The sequence below is a fragment of the Vicia villosa genome, linkage group LG2 (genome assembly GCF_029867415.1).
Source record: "Vicia villosa cultivar HV-30 ecotype Madison, WI linkage group LG2, Vvil1.0, whole genome shotgun sequence".
Classification (NCBI taxonomy): Eukaryota; Viridiplantae; Streptophyta; class Magnoliopsida; order Fabales; family Fabaceae; genus Vicia; species Vicia villosa.
Genome location: NC_081181.1, coordinates 37,366,568 through 37,387,260, shown reverse-complemented (window position 1 = coordinate 37,387,260; position 20,693 = coordinate 37,366,568). Strand labels below are relative to the sequence as shown.

The 20,693-nt window shown below is 39.3% G+C and overlaps 1 pseudogene; it reads right to left on the bottom strand.

The window, feature by feature from the left end:
• Positions 1-1,372: 1,372 nt before the first annotated feature.
• Positions 1,373-10,581, bottom strand: LOC131648858 (receptor-like protein EIX2; annotated as a pseudogene).
• Positions 10,582-20,693: the final 10,112 nt, after the last annotated feature.

Sequence of the window (20,693 nt, the reverse complement as noted above, 5' to 3'; positions counted from 1 at the left end):
GGTAGTAGTAACATTGATTTAGATTTAAGAATGTGGAAGTTTTTGTTATTACCAAAAGTTAACTTCTCATTGATCATGCCACTTGTTTAAACAAATGTGTTAGGCAATGCTTGCTTTAACAATAAAACCAATTGACATTGCAAAGGTTTACTCAGTTTTAAAAGAAAGATTGCAATGTTGTTTAAAGACATGCTGATTTATTCAAGGTTCTTTTTGTGAAGTGTTTATACTTGTTCAAAATCTGTTTTTGGGAACTGCATTACTTGATTGCGAACAGTTACTTAATCCTTAATCCTTATATATGCTTATTTATTGTGTTGCCTAATAATATGCAAGTAGTGGTGGTATAATGTATGTCAATGCTGTATATGCAATTCTGGTTTGCTACAAATGAATATGCTTTTTTCTTCTTCCTTGTAAAATAAATGTTAGAATCGATCTTTTGTTCTTTAACTGTGATATGGATGCTTCTTATTTATAGAAAACTATATTACAGCTTTAAAAAGTAGTGAAGAATGTGTGATTGGTGAGGAACATTCTACAAAAGGTCTAGATTGATTCACTATTTTGGTTGTTTAATGAAACCATACATAATCTAAGTGTTAATTTTGTTATGTATTATAGGTACACCAAAGAGTTTTTTGTGGGTTTATTATTATTATTCTGTTAATTGTATTGTTGTTGGTTTTGGAGGTGGTATTCTTAATCAGTTCTATAAATTGTTTATACTGTTTGAGATTACTTTTGCCTTGGATTGTAATATAGCTTGGCTTCTGCTTTAACAGTGTGATAAGTAAGGGGGCATTGGGTGTTGTGGTTGTCCATCTTTTTGAGTCATTATGCACAAAACATATCACTACGATAGACTGCTCAAAAAAATTGTGGTGCTGCATGCTGTCATTCAAGTCCTTGATGTAGTCCTCGAGTAAGTTCTGTATAGCTTATTTGACAGGTTCTGGTTTGTACGGGTCAAATTCTGGTTTTAGAGTTTCATTGCAGTTATGGTTTGATCTCGCTGTGGTGGAGTTGATTGGTGGGTGTGGCGAGGTTGATATAATCAAGCAAATTTGCATGCGGAAAGCTCTAACATCTTTATTTTATGGCGTGATGTTGTGATCGGGTGCTGCAGCTTTGATATGGCTTGTGCTGGTAGCAGATTGGAGGCTCTAATCTTCGTCTGCAAGGGTGATTCTGCTTAATTTTTATCGGTGCAGCAGGGTGGTGAAAGTCGCTGAGCCTGCATGTTTTTTCGGGAGTGTGGTTGCTGTATTGTGGCCGATTTACAGATTGCCTATTGTCGGAATTGGTTGTGATCTTGTTTATCAATAGCAACAGTTAATAGAGACTTCTAACCAGAGAATTTATTCTCCTAACTGATTATTAACAACTTTCTCAATGTCTTCTCACTCCCCTACCCTCTCTTTTATAGCTGAAATCCCGGATCTAAGTAACTCTTAATCCCTTTGTCTCTACAATTTTCTAGAAGCTGTTCTTGTGCAAATTGGGCCTAACAATTGGCTCATACACATCTTAACAAAAGCTATTCAAAGTATTGCAAAGAGATATGAGCAAGTTCACTCAAATTCCCAATCCCATACATTATTTCCCCACTCAAATTGTTCCTAGATAAATTTAAAGACACCAATCCCAATAGAGACCCAATTTCTTTAGGTATTTCTCCTGTGAAACTATTTCCTGATAGATCAATGCTCTTTAAAAGCAACTCTGGATTCTTGAACACATCCTCCACGCCTTTCCACATGAGTGGAATGTAGTAATCATACCTACTTCCAGTTATGTTGTTATGATAGTTGTGACTTACATTATCACTCACACTCATGCTCATACTTATTGCAGCCATCACAGTAAAGTTGTGTAAACATTTTGGAATTTGGTCTGATATATGATTTTCTGAAAGATCCAATAGTTTGATCCGAGAAAGATAACAAATCTCCGATGGTAAACTTCCAACAATGTGGTTCACACGTAAACTCAAGACAACCAATTGGTGTAGGTTTTCCCCAATCCATGAAGGAATTGAACCAGACAATTTGTTTTCACCAACATCTAGCATTGTTAAATTGGTCAAATTCTTCATGGACGAAGGTAGCTCCCCAATTAAACTATTATTGTGAAGAACCAAAGCCTTCAAATTCACAAGGGTGCCTAAAGATAGTGGAATCTTTCCAGCCAATTCATTATTGTTGCTCAGATCAAGATACTGTAAGGACTTGAGATTATCCCAACAATCAGGTATCTTACCTTTCGGTTTATTGTTTGATACATCTAAAATTCCCAAGGAATTGATTGAATTTTGGTCACATAAAAGTGAGTCCAATTTCAAGGACCTATTATGGGAGAGATGCAATGCTGCTGCTCTCCGCATAAATGGTGGAACTGAACTTTCAAATTGGTTTCTAGTCAAAGTCAATATGGGAAAATAAGTAAATGCTAGAGGCAAATCTGGAATGGTGCCTCTCAAGTTGTTGTAGGAGAGATTCAATGCATACATATTTTGTGACATGTGCCAGAACCACACTGGTACGGAATCAACGATCCCTGCATTAGAAATATTCAGACTCAACAAGTAATTTTGTGTCTGAAGCCAACTTGGAAAACTTGGACCCAACCTACAAGATGCTAGTTCTAATCTAAATAATTGGAACGGTGGGACCCAACTTGTGCGGAGTTTTATAGAAAGAGAATTGTATGACAGGTCTAACCTTTTCAAATTGGACAAGCTAGCAAAATGTGGTTCATTGATTTCACCCTGCAAGGAGTTCTTGTTTAAGATTAGATACTCCAACATAGATAGCAAGCCAATACTTTTAGGTATTTTCCCATGTAATTCATTTTGGGAAAGTGATAGAAAATGCAATGTGCTTATGTTCCCAAAGGATGTTGGAATTTCACCTTGTAGTTTGTTATTAGAGAGATTCAAATATTTAAGTGACTTCATTTTGTGGCCAAAATTATCAGGAATGGGACCTTGCAACATGTTATTTGACAGGTGAAGCCTATGAAGATTGATGGTGAAATTGAGAAGCCAATGGAATATCATTGATGACTTCAACATATTGAATGAGATATCAAGGAAGACGAGAGAAGACAGCATTTTTGTATTTGATGAAGATGGTAAAGGAATGTTTCTATCTGAAAGACTTCAATTTCGTAGATAAAGCTTTTGAATTTTGGAGCTGAAGTTGAAAATAAAATTATCCTGAGATGCAATTGGTGTTAACTTATTGTGAGAGAGGTCAAGGATGAGGAGAGAATCAAAGTTCAAACTCAAAGTTGGCAAAACATAATTGTAATTTGAAAGGTAAAGCTCCTTTAAGTTTGAGCTGAAGTTGAATAGCCACTTAAAGGTTGAGGATGTTAGTGATACAGATACAAATCCTAATGGTGCAATTAGTAAGGAGCAACCCACTGTTTTACAGCCCAACACTGCTGAAGTTAGGCCCACTCGTACTAAGAGGATTCCTTCTAAGTACGATGACCATTTGCTTTATTAATAAATATTATATTTTCCTAGCTGCATTTTATTCCCTTATTCCTAGTATGTTTCTAGAAGGTTGTGACTCAGCCAAGTTTGTTAGGATTTGCTTAGCTGTGAGATCTCTCACTAGATTCTCTATTTTGTATTTCCTTTATATGCTGTAATTGCTCCCGAAGTGGATTATCAATGAAATTCTGTTAAAGAAAACTCTCTTCTCTCTCTCTTTATATTTGCTTGAGGAGGTTTGCTCAGTCCTTAAAACTGAGCACTATCATTTGGTGCTTTCATTGTGTTGAATTCATCCTTCTTCCATGGCTCCACCACCAGATCCCATCGCTGATCTCACTCGTCAAGTCGCCACCCTCACCACTCAGCTTGATGCTATGCGTAAACGCTTCGATGATTCCGGAGGTTCACGTTCTAGCGCTGATTCGCAACACCGTCCCCGTCTCAAACTCGATGTCCCTCGCTTTGATGGTACTGATACACATGGCTGGATTTTTAAGATTTCTCAGTTTTTCACCTACCATCAAACTCCAGATGAGGAACGCATCACCATTGCGTCCTTTTACCTTGATGGTCCGGCGTTGGCGTGGTACCAGTGGATGTACCGGAATCGCCAGATCGCGTCGTGGGATCAATTTCTGGAGAAATTGGAGATTCGTTTCGCTCCAACGGCATTTGATGATCCTCGTGGCAATCTGTTCAAACTCACCCAATCGTCGTCAGTGACGGCGTATCTCACCGAGTTCGAAGCTCTTGCTAACCGTCTTGAGGGTTTATCAGAGGCTGATTTACTCAGTTGTTTCATTTCTGGGTTGAAGATTGAGGTTCGCCGTAAAGTGTTGGCTCAACAACCAAAGACTATTGCTCAGGCTGCCGGTCTCGCACGATTACAGGAGGATAAATTACAGGACATTGCTCGTTCTTCCCGTTCACGGCCATCACCACTCCCGTGGAATTCTAAGTTTGGTTCTCGTCCTCCACCAAAGCCTAATTCCGACCCTCCCTCCACGGCGAAGTCTTCTCCAGGCTTACTTCCTACCCCACCCGCTAAGCCTCGATTTAGGCATCTTTCTGGGGCGGAAATGGATGATCGACGTAGCAGAGGGTTATGCTTCAACTGTGACCAACCTTGGTCTAAGCAGCATAAATGTGGTGCCCGTATTTTCTTGATGGTGGCTAATGATGATGATTTTTCTTCTGTGACAGGTGATTTTGAGGCAGCGGTGGCTGAATTGGTGGAGGGCGGCGTCACGTCGGAGGACACTTCGATTCACGCCGCTCAATTGAGCTTGCACGCTCTTTCTGGCGACCAAGCTGCTGATACATTTCGAATTTCGGGTCGGATCTCTTTGGAACCAGTGGATGTTCTGGTTGATGGGGGTAGTACCCATAATTTCATTAAAGAGACTATTGCTGCAGCTTTGGGCCTGAAGTTGAGCCCAATTGATCCATTCAGAGTTTTGGTGGGTAGTGGCCAAGAGTTGTTATGTTCTCACATTTGCCAGGGGGTGTCAATAGTAATGCAAGGCCACTCATTCTCCATGGACCTATTTGTGTTGGGTTTGCGGGGTGCTGATGTAGTGTTGGGAGCCCAATGGTTGAAAAGGTTAGGCCCAGTTTTAATGAATTATAATTCCCTTACTATGACCTTTTTTCACAACAATACTTGTGTTGAGTTGAAAGGAGATTCACCCACTCCTACTGTGGGCTTACATCAGTTCCAAAGGCTTACGAGACTTGACCCAGAAGCCCAATTATTCTCCCTCCATATCACCAGCCCATATGATACATCTACTCAACCCACACCCGCTCACTCACCTTCTTTACCCGCTACTGACCACCTTGACCCAGACTTCATTTCCCTCCTCTCTAAACACTCCCACCTATTCACTGAACCCTCCACCCTCCCCCCTTTTCGTCCCACCGATCACACTATTCCCCTCTTACCTCAATCCACACCAGTAAATGTCCGACCGTACCGTTACCCCCATTCCCAAAAACTAGAAATTGAATCCCAAGTGGCTAAGTTTTTGAAGACAGGGTGGATACAACCTAGCACAAGCCCCTTCTCATCTCCAGTGCTTCTGCTTAAAAAGAAAGATGGTTCTTGGCGTATGTGCGTCGATTATCGTGCCCTGAATGCAATTACAGTCCCGGATCGCTTTCCCTTGCCAACCATCGACGAGTTATTGGATGAATTGGGTAGGGCCAGGGTATTCTCCAAGTTAGACCTTACTTTGGGTTTCCATCAGATACGCTTGGCTCCCGGTGATGTTCTTAAGACCGCCTTCCGCACTCACGACGGCCATTATGAGTATCGCGTTATGCCGTTTGGCTTGTGTAACGCTCCGGCAACTTTCCAGGCTACCATGAACGACATATTTCGTGAGTTACTGCGTAAATTTGTCATCGTCTTCTTTGATGACATCCTGGTCTTCAGCTCTTCACTTGATACACACTTGGATCATCTGACACAGGTATTTACTATCTTGGCTAATCACAAATTTCATTTGAAACCCACAAAATGTTCATTTTGTCAAAGTCAAATTGCTTACTTGGGCCATATTGTTTCTGAGGGCACGGTGGCACCTGACCCAATTAAGGTACAGGGAGTGGTAGATTGACCAACTCCTAAATCAGTGAAGAGTTTGCGTGGATTTCTTGGCTTGTCTGGTTTCTATCGGAAGTTTGTGCAGGGATATGCTACTTTGGCTCACCCTCTAACTTCATTACTTAAGAAGAATTCCTTTGAGTGGTCTGATCTTGCTCAGCAGGCTTTTGATAAGTTGAAGTTCGCTTTGGCCACAGCACCGGTTCTTGTGTTGCCGGATTTCTCATTGCCTTTTACAGTGCAAACTGATGCTTCTGGGTATGCTATGGGGGCTGTTTTGTTACAAAATGAACACCCTATCGCCTATTTTAGCAAGTTGTTTTGTCCCCGTCTCTCTAGAGCTTCAACTTATATCCGAGAGCTTCATGCCATTACTTGTGCTGTGAAAAGATGGCGTCAATACTTGCTTGGTCATTACTTTATAATCCAAACTGATCACCGTAGCTTGAAGGAGTTGCTTACTCAAGTGATACAAACCCCAGAACAACAATTTTATCTATCTAAATTGTTAGGGTACCATTATGACATTCAGTACAAGCCCGGGAAGACGAATACTGTTGCGGATGCCCTGTCTCGCTGTCAAGAGCCACATGTTGCTGAGTTGAATGTGCTCTCCACCCCTTAGTTCTTGTTCATTGATGAATTGCGAAAAGAATTGAGTTCGGATGTTGACTATCAGACTAAGTGTCAGCAAGTTGTTGTTGATCCCTCATTTGCTCCAGATTACACTGTTTCTAATGGGTTATTGTTGCACAAAGGGCGCATTTGGATCCCTTCTACATCTCGTTTCAAGGCCCTGTTGCTTAAGGAATTTCATGAAACTCCAATTGGCGGCCATGCAGGAGTTGTCAAGACTCTTAAGCGTCTTTCCGCTAATTTTTGCTGGCCTGCAATGCGCCAAGACATCAAACAGTTTGTGCGTGAATGTGTCACTTGCCAACAGACTAAATATGTGACAAGTAAACCAGGGGGGTTACTCCAGCCACTGCCCATTCCGGTACGTATTTGGGAAGACATTTCCCTTGACTTTGTCACCGGATTACCTGCTTCTAATGGGTTTACAGTTCTGCTAGTTGTGGTGGACCGTTTCTCCAAGTATGTGCACTTAGGAGCGTTGCCTTCTAAATTCACTGCATATAAGGTGGCTGATTTATTTGTCAACATTGTTTGCAAATTACATGGGCTGCCTAGGAGCATTGTTTCGGATAGAGATCTGGTGTTTATTAGCAAATTGTGGACTGAGTTGTTTAAGTTCAGTGGCACTCTTCTTCGCATGAGTTCGTCTTACCATCCTCAAACGGATGTCCAAACGGAGGTTACTAATCGCACAATTGAGCAATATTTGAGGGCATTTGTTCACCACAAACCTTCTCTTTGGCATAGATTCCTTCCTTGGGCAGAACTGCACTATAACACCTCTTTCCATTCCGCCGCTGGCATGACACCATATGAGGTGGTTTATGGTAAGCCACCCCCTTCTATTCTCTCTTACGTGGCTGGCACGTCTGATTTGGCTGCTTCTGATGAGTTGTTGAGCTCACGTGAAGCTATCCTAGACCTTCTTAAGAAGAATTTGACTAAGGCTCAGTTTACCATGAAGTCCATTGCAGATAGTAAACGTAGAGATGTTGCTTATGAGGTTGGTTCCTGGGTATATGTCAAACTGCAGCCATATCGACAGATCTCTCTTTCGGGTATTAAGTACAATAAGTTGCATAAGAGGTATTATGGCCCCTTTCGTGTGCTCGCTCGCATTGGGCCCGTAGCTTATAAATTAGAGCTCCCTTCATATTCAAAGATTCACGATGTTTTCCATTGTTCGCTTTTGAAACCTCATGTTGGTCCACTACCTGCTGAGAGTGGACAGCTTCCTGCTGATTCATTGGGGAATAATCCTATACTCACTCCTCTGGTTATCTTAGATAAGAGAATCGTTATAGTTGATGGCAGCCCTCAACAACAAGTTCTGGTGCAATGGACTGGTTTAGCACCTGAGGAGGCATCATGGGAAGCTTGGCAGACTATGCAAGTAGTTTACAACCTTGAGGACAAGGTTGAATTTGAAGGGATGGGTATTGATACAGATACAAATCCTAATGGTGCAATTAGTAAGGAGCAACCCACTGTTTTACAGCCCAACACTGCTGAAGTTAGGCCCACTCGTACTAAGAGGATTCCTTCTAAGTACGATGACCATTTGCTTTATTAATAAATATTATATTTTCCTAGCTGCATTTTATTCCCTTATTCCTAGTATGTTTCTAGAAGGTTGTGACTCAACCAAGTTTGTTAGGATTTGCTTAGCTGTGAGATCTCTCACTAGATTCTCTATTTTGCATTTCCTTTATATGCTGTAATTGCTCCCGAAGTGGATTATCAATGAAATTCTGTTAAAGAAAACTCTCTTCTCTCTCTTTATATTTGCTTGAGGAGGTTTGCTCAGTCCTTAAAACTGAGCACTATCAGTTAGCATATTAGGAGAGAGATCAAGAATGGCAAGAGAAGAGGAAATGTTGCAAAAAGAGTCAAACAAAGGTGAAATATTTACATCTGAAAGATCACATTCACTTAACCTCAGTTCTCTTAAATTCGGAAGCATCTTACTCGCAATTTGCAACCATTGATGAGAATAATCTATGTTAAATGAACTCAAGTCAAGATTTTTCAAATAAGAAAGACTAGATAGCCATTTTGCATCAGCATAATTTTCCATATTAATTTCGAGATTAGAATTTCCACCCAGCCTTAGTGATTGCAGCATCAAAAGATCACCAATCTTAAAAGGGATAGTTCCATCAAGATAATTGTCTCCAAGCTCAAGAAACTGCAGCTGTGCAAGATTTCCAAGTTGATAAGGGATTACTCCTGCAAGATAGTTTCCTCCAAGATTAAGATACCGCAATTTTGCTAGATTTCCGAGTTCACAAGGAATTTCCCCAATAAGATTGTTGCCTTCAATGTTAAGATATTTGAGTTGAGAGAGATTTCCAAGTTCATGAGGGATTTGTCCTTTAAGCTTGTCATTGTATCTAAGATCTAGGTACTGTAAATTCTTAAGCTTCCCAATTTGGTTAGGTATCCTTCCACTAAACTCAAAACTTGAAATATTGAGATATCTTAATTTGGTGAAGGAGTCAATCAGTTCTGGTATGTAACTACCAAGAAAAATATTCATACTGAGATCCAAATATTTGATATTTTGCAACTCAATCAATAAACTAAGATTGATTGCACCCATCAAATAATGACTACCAGAACCATGAAGATCAAGCATGTGTACATCACCTGTTTTATAATTGCATCTTATTCCTTTCCACTTGCAACAATCTCTATTTTTCTCATCACCCCTCCATGTGGAAAGCGTGTCATGATCATCTTGAAGGCCTTGTTTGAACCTGAGAAGTGTTTCTCTTTCCTTCTCTTTGCATTTTACTTCTTTAGTCCTACGCCCAAGGATGACTTGAATTTTTCAAAGTCATTCAAATAAAAACAAAAATACTGACTTAAAAGTCTAGCATGTAGTTTGTAATTGTTATGGTATAGGGGTCCACAAATTGGATCAATGGAGATAGAAGTCCACACTTGGTGAATGAGATAGGTTCAATTAGCTGACCCAATACTGCAAAACTTGGCTATATTTTTGTTAAGTAATGGTTACTCTGATGTAATTAGTTAAGGAAATAATCCTCATTACATGAATTTCGGAATATATGAATCACTCGACAAACCAAGTGACAAGTCATTTACTTTCTCACCTCCAAGACTAGCGATTTTTCATATGAACATGACACCTCATGTGTATGACGATGTCATGAGAATGAGAAGAATATAATTGGAAGCATAGCAGGAGGTTTGTAAATGTGTTCTTAGAATTTGCAAGCCAGTTGCCATAAAGAGGCTCTATTCTCACTATCCACAAAAGTGGAAAGAGTTCAAGACTGAACTTGAGATAGTTGGCAGCATTAAGCACCGGAATCTGGTTAGTCTCCAAGTTGACTCTTTGTCACTGTGTGGCCGCCTTTTCTTTTATGACTACATGGAAAATCACACTCTTTGGGATTTTCTTCACAGACAAAGTCAGAAGAAAAAAAAACTTGATAGGCGCATCTTACAGATTTTGTCATTTCCAAAAGTCTCACTCAGCCCTTCAATCTCTCATACTTCTACTTACATAATGGGCACAATTTGCTACTGAGAAATCTAATGTCTACAACTATGGTATTTATTTGAACTGTTTGGTTTTATGATACGATTTTAATGTTTTTTTTAATTGAATATTTGATTAATTAAAAAAAATCTATAATATAAGAAAACAAATGTACTTAGTTAAGTCTATTTTACCTTTTGACGTTATGATCTTTTGTGCTGCAAGTTTGAACAACATCAATACATTAAAGTCTATTTTTTCCAAGTATTTCGAGGCTTCGGGACAGCTTGTCAATCCGGCCAAATCTTTCGTCTTCATGGGTAAATTATCCGACAGGTCCAAGGCTAATATCCTTGCTGCCACTGGTTTTCAGTCTGGTTCTCTACCTTTCTCTTATCTTGGCATTCCCCTTTTCAAAGGAAGAGTCAAGACAGGCTACATTGCTCCAATTGTGGATAGAATTCTGGCCAAGCTTGCTTGTTGGAAAGGCTCCTGTCTCACTATGGCAGGCAGACTTACCTTGGTGAAGTCGGTGATTCACAGTATGTCTACATACTCGATTAATATTTACAACTGGCCTACGGCGTCGATCAGAATTCTTGAAAAAGCTTGCAGGAATTTTATATGGTCCGGGAATGTTTCGTGTAGGAAAATGTGTGTGGTTTCTTGGAGCAAGACTTGCCAGCCTTTCGCGAATGGGGGTCTTGGCATTAGATCTCTGTTTTGGCTGAACGAAGCAGCTAATTTGAAGCTGTGTTTTGATTTACTTCATAGCGACGCCGACTGGGCCATCCTTCTCCGGAATAGAACGGTCAAATCTCACGGATTTATAGGCTATCATATTTTCTCCTCCATCTGGACCAGCATCAAAGCCGAAGCTAGCAATGTCATTCATAACTCCTGTTGGATTGTGGGCTCTGGTGAGAATATCCGTTTCTGGTCAGATTCTTGGACCGGTTCGCCGTTGATAAATGTCCCGGGCCTTGATGCCTTATTGCATAAAGGGATTAATCCTAACATTAAAATCTCTGATTTGGTCTCGCATGGTCAGTGGTGCATTCCCTCCGAATGGCTCGACTGGTTCCCGTTTCTGTTGCATCGCATTAATCCCGTCTTTGTCCCGGAGCCAAATTCGCCTGATATTAGGGGTTGGAAGCATAACGTTTACGGCGGGCTATCTTTGAAGGACGCTTACAAATTCAAAGCTAATCTCAACTTGGAGGTTCCTTGGTGCAAGGCCATTTGGCATGCCGGTATTCCTCCTAGCCGTTCCATTTTAGTCTGGAAGATGATTCACAGGAAGCTCCCCACGGATGATTTTATTATGCGTAAAGGTATCGCCTTGGCATCCCGCTGTCCTCTTTGTCGTGAACAAAGTGAATCTTTCCAGCATATTGTCTTTGATTGCAAATTTTCTAAAGGACTTTGGATGTGGCTCATGGGAAAGTTTCAAATCTCCTCTTTCTTTTCTTCTGTTGAGGAGTGGTTGGACTACTGTGGTCGACCCAAACCTCCGCAAGTTGTTTTGCTCCATTGCGCTGCTGTTGTGAATCTGCTTCACCTCTTGTGGCAGTCCCGCAACTCCGCTAAGCACCAGTGCCGCAGGCCCTCCATCTCAGCTGTTATGGATCAGCTTATGTTCCATGTTCAGCTTGCCGGTTCTGCGTCGGTTAAAGGATCTTATATCAGCATCCAGGAATTCTCGTTCATTAAATCCTTCAAAGTGAATATAATACCTCCAAAGGCCCCTTCGATTAGAGAAATTTTATGGTGTCCTCCTGCTATCGGTTGGATTAAAGGCAACTGCGACGGTGCTTTCATTCACAATAATGCTAACGCCGGTGGGGGTGGTATCTTTAGAAACTACAAGGGAGATTTCATCCTTGCCTTTGCGGAGCACCTCAATTGTGAATCCTCTGTTCATGCTGAATTTGGAGCGGCTATTCGTGCCATGGAAATTGCGATTGAGCGTGGTTGGCCTAAGCTTTGGCTAGAAACAGATTCTTCTCATGTGGCCAAAGCTTTCACCAACCATCTTTTGGTTCCGTTTACCTATAGGTCCCGTTGGCGCAACTGCGTCCTTCATTTTAACTTTACTCATCTTAACATATCACACATTTTTAGGGAAGGCAATTCTTGTGCCGATTTTTTGGCGAATTTCGCGCTCGATACCGATTCCATCTCTTATTTCGAATCCATACCTTTGGGTATTAGGAAGGATTTTGTAAAGAATAGGTTAGGTATACCTTTCTTTAGGTTTTCGTAACTTCGGGGCTAACGTGTTCCCCTTTTTGTAACGTTTCTTTTGATATATATATTTAACCTTATTCAAAAAAAAATCTAACACCTATTGAAATGAGGGTTAAATTGAGTCTAAAAATTGTTTTTTGTAGCTAAGTTCTGCATTTTTTTGTAACTCCTTTATTACCCACCTTTTTGATTTTGTAAACAAATTGAATAGTCACAAACTAGATTACACTAATAATGCAGTCTACAACATTTAATTGTTTATTATTTTCTTTCTTTCCAATATACCAAATGTATGCATTAGGGGTGGGCATACAAAGACCAACCGAAGAAACCCGATCGAACCCGTCAGTGTTTTGGTCAACGGGTCGGTTAACTTCGGGCCACGGGTATCAGCATGACATGTGATTGGTTATTAATGGGGAAAGCGGCCGGGTTCGGTGATGAATATTGGATCAGTCGGAATTCGAATCCGACCGAATATAATACCTTCAGATTGGATTATTGGATGGTTCTGATTAAAATCACCTTGGCACAAGTTAAGTGTTAGCTATCTTGATCTAAATAGGATTAGGGTTTTCACTTTTTACGATCAAAAATATATATATTGAAATTTATGGAGAAGAAATTTAAAAAAAAAAGAATAATGTGACAAGTGAGTATATGTTTATGTTTGTTTCAGTAGGTGTTTTGAGGTTTTGAGGATTTAGATTAGAGCTTTGGAAAATCCACAAATCTCAATTTACTGAATCTCATATTTGTTTATGCACACACTGAATTTTATAGTTCTCAAACACTATATTTACATTGGATAAATTTCCTTTATTCCGTAACAGCTATCTAGAATTGATTAATCAAAATAAAAGAAATAATTTATTCACATGTTCAGTAAAACAAATTAATTATTTTAAGTGGGCATAGAATTAGTATTAAACATTTGTAGTTTGGCAAGGAAAAAACTGACACCATATAATAAATATAGTATAAAATATCTTATATTTAATGCTCATATAATATAATAAGTTTTTATTTTCAAGAAATTTTATTTATTTACTTTTAGACTATCTTTTACAAAAAAACTTATTTTGTTTTGAAGTTTTTTATTTCAAAAAAAATTATTTTTCAGATATTTTTATTTTTACTTTTCTATTTTATTTATTTTAAATTTTAAAAAAATTTGGAAAAAACATGATTTTTTTATTTTTAGAATTTTATGAAAAATTAATTTATATAATTAAACTAGTTTATAAAAGAAAACTGGTTTTGAACCGGTTTTAAACTAAATCTGAATTGTTTAAATTAAACGGTGCAGTTCATTAACCATTTAAGTGGTTCAGTTTTTTTATGGTGCAATTCAGTTCAGTTCCAACATATAATTCAATTAACCATATTTTTGAACACCCCTAATCTAGGGTTACTGTTATCAACGGCGGTTTAGCATCCACCAGTCCACCATCGTCATCGATTCATCTCATCGTTCCACTTCCAAGCTTCAAGGTTCATGATTCTTTCAAATATCATCATTGTCATCTCTCGCCGTCTATCTCTCGGTAATTGTTACTGCAAAAAATTGTTAGGACATGTTGATGGTGTAATTAGTAGAAGAGTCTTACAGATTAAAGGATTGGGCCTTACAAAAATTGATCTATGAGAGAATGTGGGTCGAGGATGGAAAAAGATCAAGAAGTAACAAGCTGATAAAAAGGAAAAGTCGACGCAATCTGCAAAGTTGGTCGAACTCCTCGGTCGACCATATGAAAAGTTGAGACTTAGAAAGGTTTTGATTTCGTTATGCGCTAGAGGGTAGTGTCGAAGAAAAGACTTACGCGGGATAATTTGAAATTTAAATGCTAGCGGTTAGTAAAAGGGTAGTTCCCAAGACAAGCGCCAAAAACATAGGGTACTTCGATAGGCTGTGCAATTGCAGTTAAATTTTAGACTCTATAAACAGACCGATCAAGTATGTGACTCACGGGTGATCAATGAGGATCGTGGTATTCATAATGTTATATACTTATGTTATGGTGTGTCATGCATTCATATCATATTATGTGGAGATGATCCTAGGTGGGAATCTATGATGGGTGCCTAACCTCGTCCGGACTCTCGGGGTTGTGTCGAGTTAAGATAAGTTGTATTTTGGGGGAACGATTAAGACTTTTCTGGATTTCGACGGGAATCAGGTTCATATAATTGAACCGTATTGGTTGTGTTGGTACCGCATGCATTGAGTCTGTGAGTCGGCCTCATTGCATTACATAATTGTTAACATGATGGTTGAGTTATGTGATTGGTGTATGTATATTACACGATAGTTGTTGATATGTGTGGAGGATTAGGTGAAGTCGTATGACCAAAATGTAATACCATTGTTTTCGATGGTGTGGATGTGTGAGATGTGGAATGTATGACTATGCATGATGATTTTTCTATATAGTTATTATTATACATTATTTTATATTATTGAGATATCTCACCCCTTCTGTTTGAATATTGCCTCCACGTTGGTATTGTGCATGTAATCAAGAATAGTCTGCTATCGAAGTAGCTTGGAAGATGTTGCTCTTCCTTTTTGCATATGTCGAGTTGATGTCATGCTCTGATACGTAACAGTTGGGGAGATGAACGCTTAGTTTATTTTGATGTTGTCTTTGTTGATTTGTTTGGAGTCTTATGTGAAGGTCGAGAAAACATTTAGAAGGGGGGTTGAATAAGTGATTCTTTTTAGTTTGAAAGAAAAATAGACAGAACACAATTATTTTTATCCTGGTTCACCTTCTCAATAAGGCTACCTCTAGTCCATCCTCAACAAGGTGATTTGCTTCTCTCAATGAGGACTAAATCCACTATAATCAGTTCCTGATTACACTTGCAGGACCAACCATCGTGACTCACAATACAGTGCACGAGCCAAACTGCTGGTGACTAACAATCCCGCACAAATCAACTGTTTGTGACTAACCAACCTCTAAGACTCAATCTAGTCCTAGACTTCTTGATACTTCTGACCCAACCGGTCTCTCAAGGACTCAGTTACTACGTAACTTCTGATGACAGTGTATAGGGTTGCTTCTAAAAAGCTGTAATCACCACTGTGATATTTCACTAAGATTAAGTACAAAGTTATGAACTCAGAATATGAATATGAGAGTTTTTGCTTCAGAGAGTTTTCTTCACACTTGATGATTTTTCAGAGTAATGATGTTCTCGTGTGTGATTGTTGTCGTTTTGATTCAAGAGATCATGAATATATATAACTTTAATATTTTTGCCCGTTAACTTCAACTCTTGTACGCAACATTAAATGGTTTGCATGTTATCTTAGCTTTTGTTTTCTCCAAGGATTTGCATGTGGATAGCTTCTTCAATCAACCATGGAAATTGCGCTTTTGGAGTGTTGCAGCCGTTTTACTAATGATTATGTCTTTAACGGCATTATTTTGAATTAGTCTTCGTGATCTTTTGTCCAGCCTTGCATTTCAGCTTCTGTTATAGATGTGTTTGCAGCGGTTTGGTGCAGTATCAGAAGTTGCCTTAAGACTTGAGTATCTCTTGCGTTTATCCAGCTCTGCGTATTTGTCAAGTTCTGATTGTGCTGGTACTGGTACATCTTCTGAAATCAGAAATATATAATTAGATTACCATGTTTGCTTTATACAAAATTTATTTGCTTGTTATCATCAAAACACTAAAATATGATTAGAAATAGAAAGCATAATACATCATTGCCATGATGCCCCTTACGGTGGGCATGCAAGCACATCAAAGACGTGCGCAAAAATTTTACAAGCTGATCTCTTTTGGCCCAACTTGTGGAAGGATGTTTACATCATCGTTAAAAATTGCGACCACTGCCAACACACTAGAAACATATCTAGGCAAGATGAGATGCCTCAAAAGGGTATTTTAGAAGTAGAAATCTTTGATGTGTGGGGAATCGATTTTATGGGACCTTTTCCGTCTTATTTTGGAAATAACTACATACTTGTTGCTGTCGATTACGTGTCTAAATGGATAGAAGCTATAGCCTCACCAACAAACGATGCACAAGTAGTAATTAAGTTGTTCAAAAATATAATCTTCCCGAGATTTGGTGTAACAAGATTGGTTATCAGCGATGGAGGATCCCACTTCATATCCAAAATCTTCGAAAAACTTTTAGTAAAGTATGGAGTCCGACACCGTGTAGCAACACCTTACCACCCACAAACAAGTGGACAAGTTGAAGTTTCAAACAGACAAATTAAGCAAATACTTGAAAGGACTGTTGCCACATCTGGGAAGGATTGGTCGTCTAAGCTACACGAAGCATTGTGGGCATATAGAACCGCCTACAAGACACCTATAGGAACCACACCTTTCAAATTAGTATACGGTAAATCATGTCATTTACCGGTAGAACTCGAGCATAAAGCTGACTGGGCCATAAAGACCTTAAATTTAAGTTACACTGCCGCAGGCGAAAGGAGACTATTAGATGTCAACGAGTTGGAAGAGATTAGATTAAATGCCTACGAGAATGCTAAGATTTACAAAGAAAGAACAAAGAAGTGGCATGATAAGGGCATCTCTAGGAAGGAATTCAACGAAGGAGATGTGGTGCTATTGTTCAATTCTAGACTTAAGCTCTTCCCGGGAAAACTTCATTCATGATGGTCTGGTCCATTCGAAGTTACTAAGGTGTTTCCAAGTGGCGCTGTCGAAATTAAGGGAAAATCAAGCGATAACTTCATTGTAAACGGGCAGCGATTGAAACATTATCACATTGTTGAAAACAAAGACTATTCTGATAGTCTTAAAATTTTAGAGCTAATCGTCGAGTCGAAAAACTAACCATCGATTCGTCGAGCTTGTGACGTTAAACAAAGCGCTTTCGTGGGAGACAACCCACCTTTTAACTTTAACTTTCTTTTACGTTATTTTAAAATTAATCCTTTATTAAAAATTATTTTCTTTCTATTCTACGTTCATTTTTCAAAAATACTAACTCCATTTGTTTTAATAAATGATACTAACTTAAACTTCATTCTGATTTTAAAAACTTCCAGGGTACTAACCTCCTTTCTGACTTTAGAGATGGACTTTACTGATGATATGGTAGTTACTTTTGGGAGTGAGGATCAGCAGAGACGTTATGAGATTCTGGCACAGCGTGAGATGGGATTCACCACTTTTTCGCATGATGCGACTCTGACTGTTCTAGGTATCAGGGAAAGTGTGCACTTTATGCTTCATCAGATTGGTTAGGAAGATAACCTCACTAGCCGTACACCCACTTTCCGTAACCTGACTTTAGAGTTTCTGAGATCCCTTCGCTATGAGCCCAGACTTGGATTAGGATTCAACAGAGGAAGAGCTTCATTCAGGCTGTTTGGATTCACTTACCATTTCACCTCCCGTCAGCTAGCTGAGTTACTAGGATTTCCTAAAAGCATGGATGCTTTAATGGAAATTGATGATGAGTACTTCCCTGATAACATAGTTGACTACTTTTGGAGTACTATCTCTGGTAAAGATCAGAATGATCTACGAGTCTCTTTAGAAATCCACAATCCCGCCATTAGGTATTTCCACATGATACTAGCTTTTACTCTTTTTGGAAAGCCTTTAGGCGATACCTCGGTGACTAAGGATGAGTTGTGCATCATGATGTGTGTTTTCCAATCCAGACCAGTTGTAGGAGTATTTTTCATGCTTTCTAGGATGGTCGTTATAGCCCAAGATACCTTTGGTCCTATCCTTATAGGTGGTCTAGTCACTAAGATCGCCCGTGCCCTGTCCTTAAGAGCAACGCTAGCGAGATTGATTCCTTATGGAGGATTCAATTCCATGGACGTCGAGTTTTGCTTTAACAAAAGCCTGATCAGTAATTTTGATTCTCCGCCTTACCAGCTTTTAGTGAACTATGATCCTGTTCATCATTTTGCCTTACCTTGCATTAGGTTCACAAGTGTACACAAGAAAGAAAACTAGTTATATGACTTGGAAGGACAAGGTGAAAACGATCCCGAGGAGGAAGAAAGTGATCTGATGACACCTCCTGGCTATCATGATATTGATGCTACACCGGATGAAGATATGCATATGGTTATTCCACGGATTTATGGATTTAGTCACGGCAAATCTAGATAGTTTATATCAGCATTTTCAGTCCGTTCCTGCTCCGAAAAGTGGCTAACTGAAGACCTCTAGTTTAGATTTCTAACTCTTACATTTTGACAATGAGGACATCGTCTAGTTTAAGTGTAGGGGAGGAAATACTTAGTTAGGATTTCCTGTTTTTAGTATTTTTATTTTTCAGCATTTCAGTTTTAGTATTTCAATTAGTTAGTATTTGAAATTTTCAGACAAATTTTAATTCAAAGTTTTTTTCCTTCTGGTTTTAATGAAATTCAGCAGTTTTCCTTGTTCTGGTTTTTACTCTCCTCTGCTATATTTCATCTACTATATCCCTACTGTGTGTGTGCATTGTAATTGTTGCTAATATTTGCTGCTAAGTACTGCTATTGTTAGAGATAAATCTTGCTGCACTGATGTATCTACTTAAACATAATTTACACTGCTACATATACTCTGTTACTGCTATAAATATTATACTGGTATAGGCTAGATTTATTTTATTATGGCTACTGAGTTTCATATGCACACCCAACTTTATACTTTGACTACCAGTCAAAGCTATTTATCTCAATTGATGATGGTTCAATAGAATAGCATGCACCATGGTCAAAAGCCTGAAAAGAATCTCTGCATTCAACCAACACACTAAGCACCACATAGAGGAGCAATTCTTTTTTCTACTTCACGCATGCATGCACCTGCCGACCGTCAGAGAGGGGTCCACGCCGTTCGTCGCAAGCCCCAAAGTGACGTTCGTCACTTCCTTAAATGCAGTAACGCATTATCTTTGTTCTCACTTCAATTTTTCCAGTGTTGTTCAAACTTCCTCCACTGAGTGGTCATTTACTCCATTTTTCCTTTCATCTTCTTTCAACTCTCTCATTTATTTCCATTTACCACCCATTCAATTCATTTCCAACCTTCACATTCCTATAAATTTCACTGCAACAGAACCATAAACACCAACCCTTCTGCTACTTCTTTTACAATTTTTTTCATACTCTCTGCAGAGTAATTGCTAGGGCCAACCTTAACCAACAAAACGAAGGAGAAGCCGAATTCCCAGGTGTTATTTTCCGGAATGGATAAGCGGGTGAAATTCAATGCACGCGTTACCGAAGTTTCTCTCGGAGAGGGGTGGTGTCAACAGGATTCACCCATATCGAAAGTTTGCAAAGTTTGGGGCTGTTCGGCAACGATGTGCAAATATTGCTCAATAAAACGGGTTTATCATTCGTAAGCACACTGAACTTGCCCACATACGAGGCGTTAACCTTTGAATTTCTAAGCTCATATATTTACAACACACCCACCGACGCTTCTCACAATCTCATCGGAACCGCTACCTTCCGATTGTTTAACCAAGAGTACACCATGAATCAAGATAACCTGAGTGCGATCTTTCAATTCACACATGTTGAGGGAGTCAATTATAGAATACCACTTGAGCTTGACTAGAAAAGAACATCGAACGTTGTATGGCAACGAGTGTCGGGTAACGAAAATGTCACTCCCGACATGCGTTTTTCTTCTCAAATTCATAATCCGGTCATGCGTTGCTTCCACTGCATCTTAGCCAACACGATCTTCGGAAGGACCAACAGCAACAAAGTCAATTCCAAGGAGTTATACTTCTTTTATTGTGCTTTTGCCAACCATCGGATCAATGCCAGTACTTTCCTCATGTCTCACATTCAATCTCCCGTGTCAACAGAGGGAAACACACCATTTTGTGTAGGATGGCTTGTTACCGATATAGCTCGAGCCCTGGATCTAAACGAAAGACTACAGGATCTGCCGTCTTTACCAGCAGTTTTTATGGACATCAACAACTGTAGAGATGGTCGCCTCATCAAGGCAAGACAGGACGGAAGATTCAACCTCATGGTACGAAACAAGGAAGTTCGCAGTGTTATATTGCCGAACAATGAGATCACCAGGATAGACCGCAGAAACAACTGGCTCTATGATCTTGACGCACCTGCTCTTGGTGAGAACATACAAGATAATCAGAACAATGCAGATAATGTTGATGAAATCGAACAGGAAATGGATCAACAAGG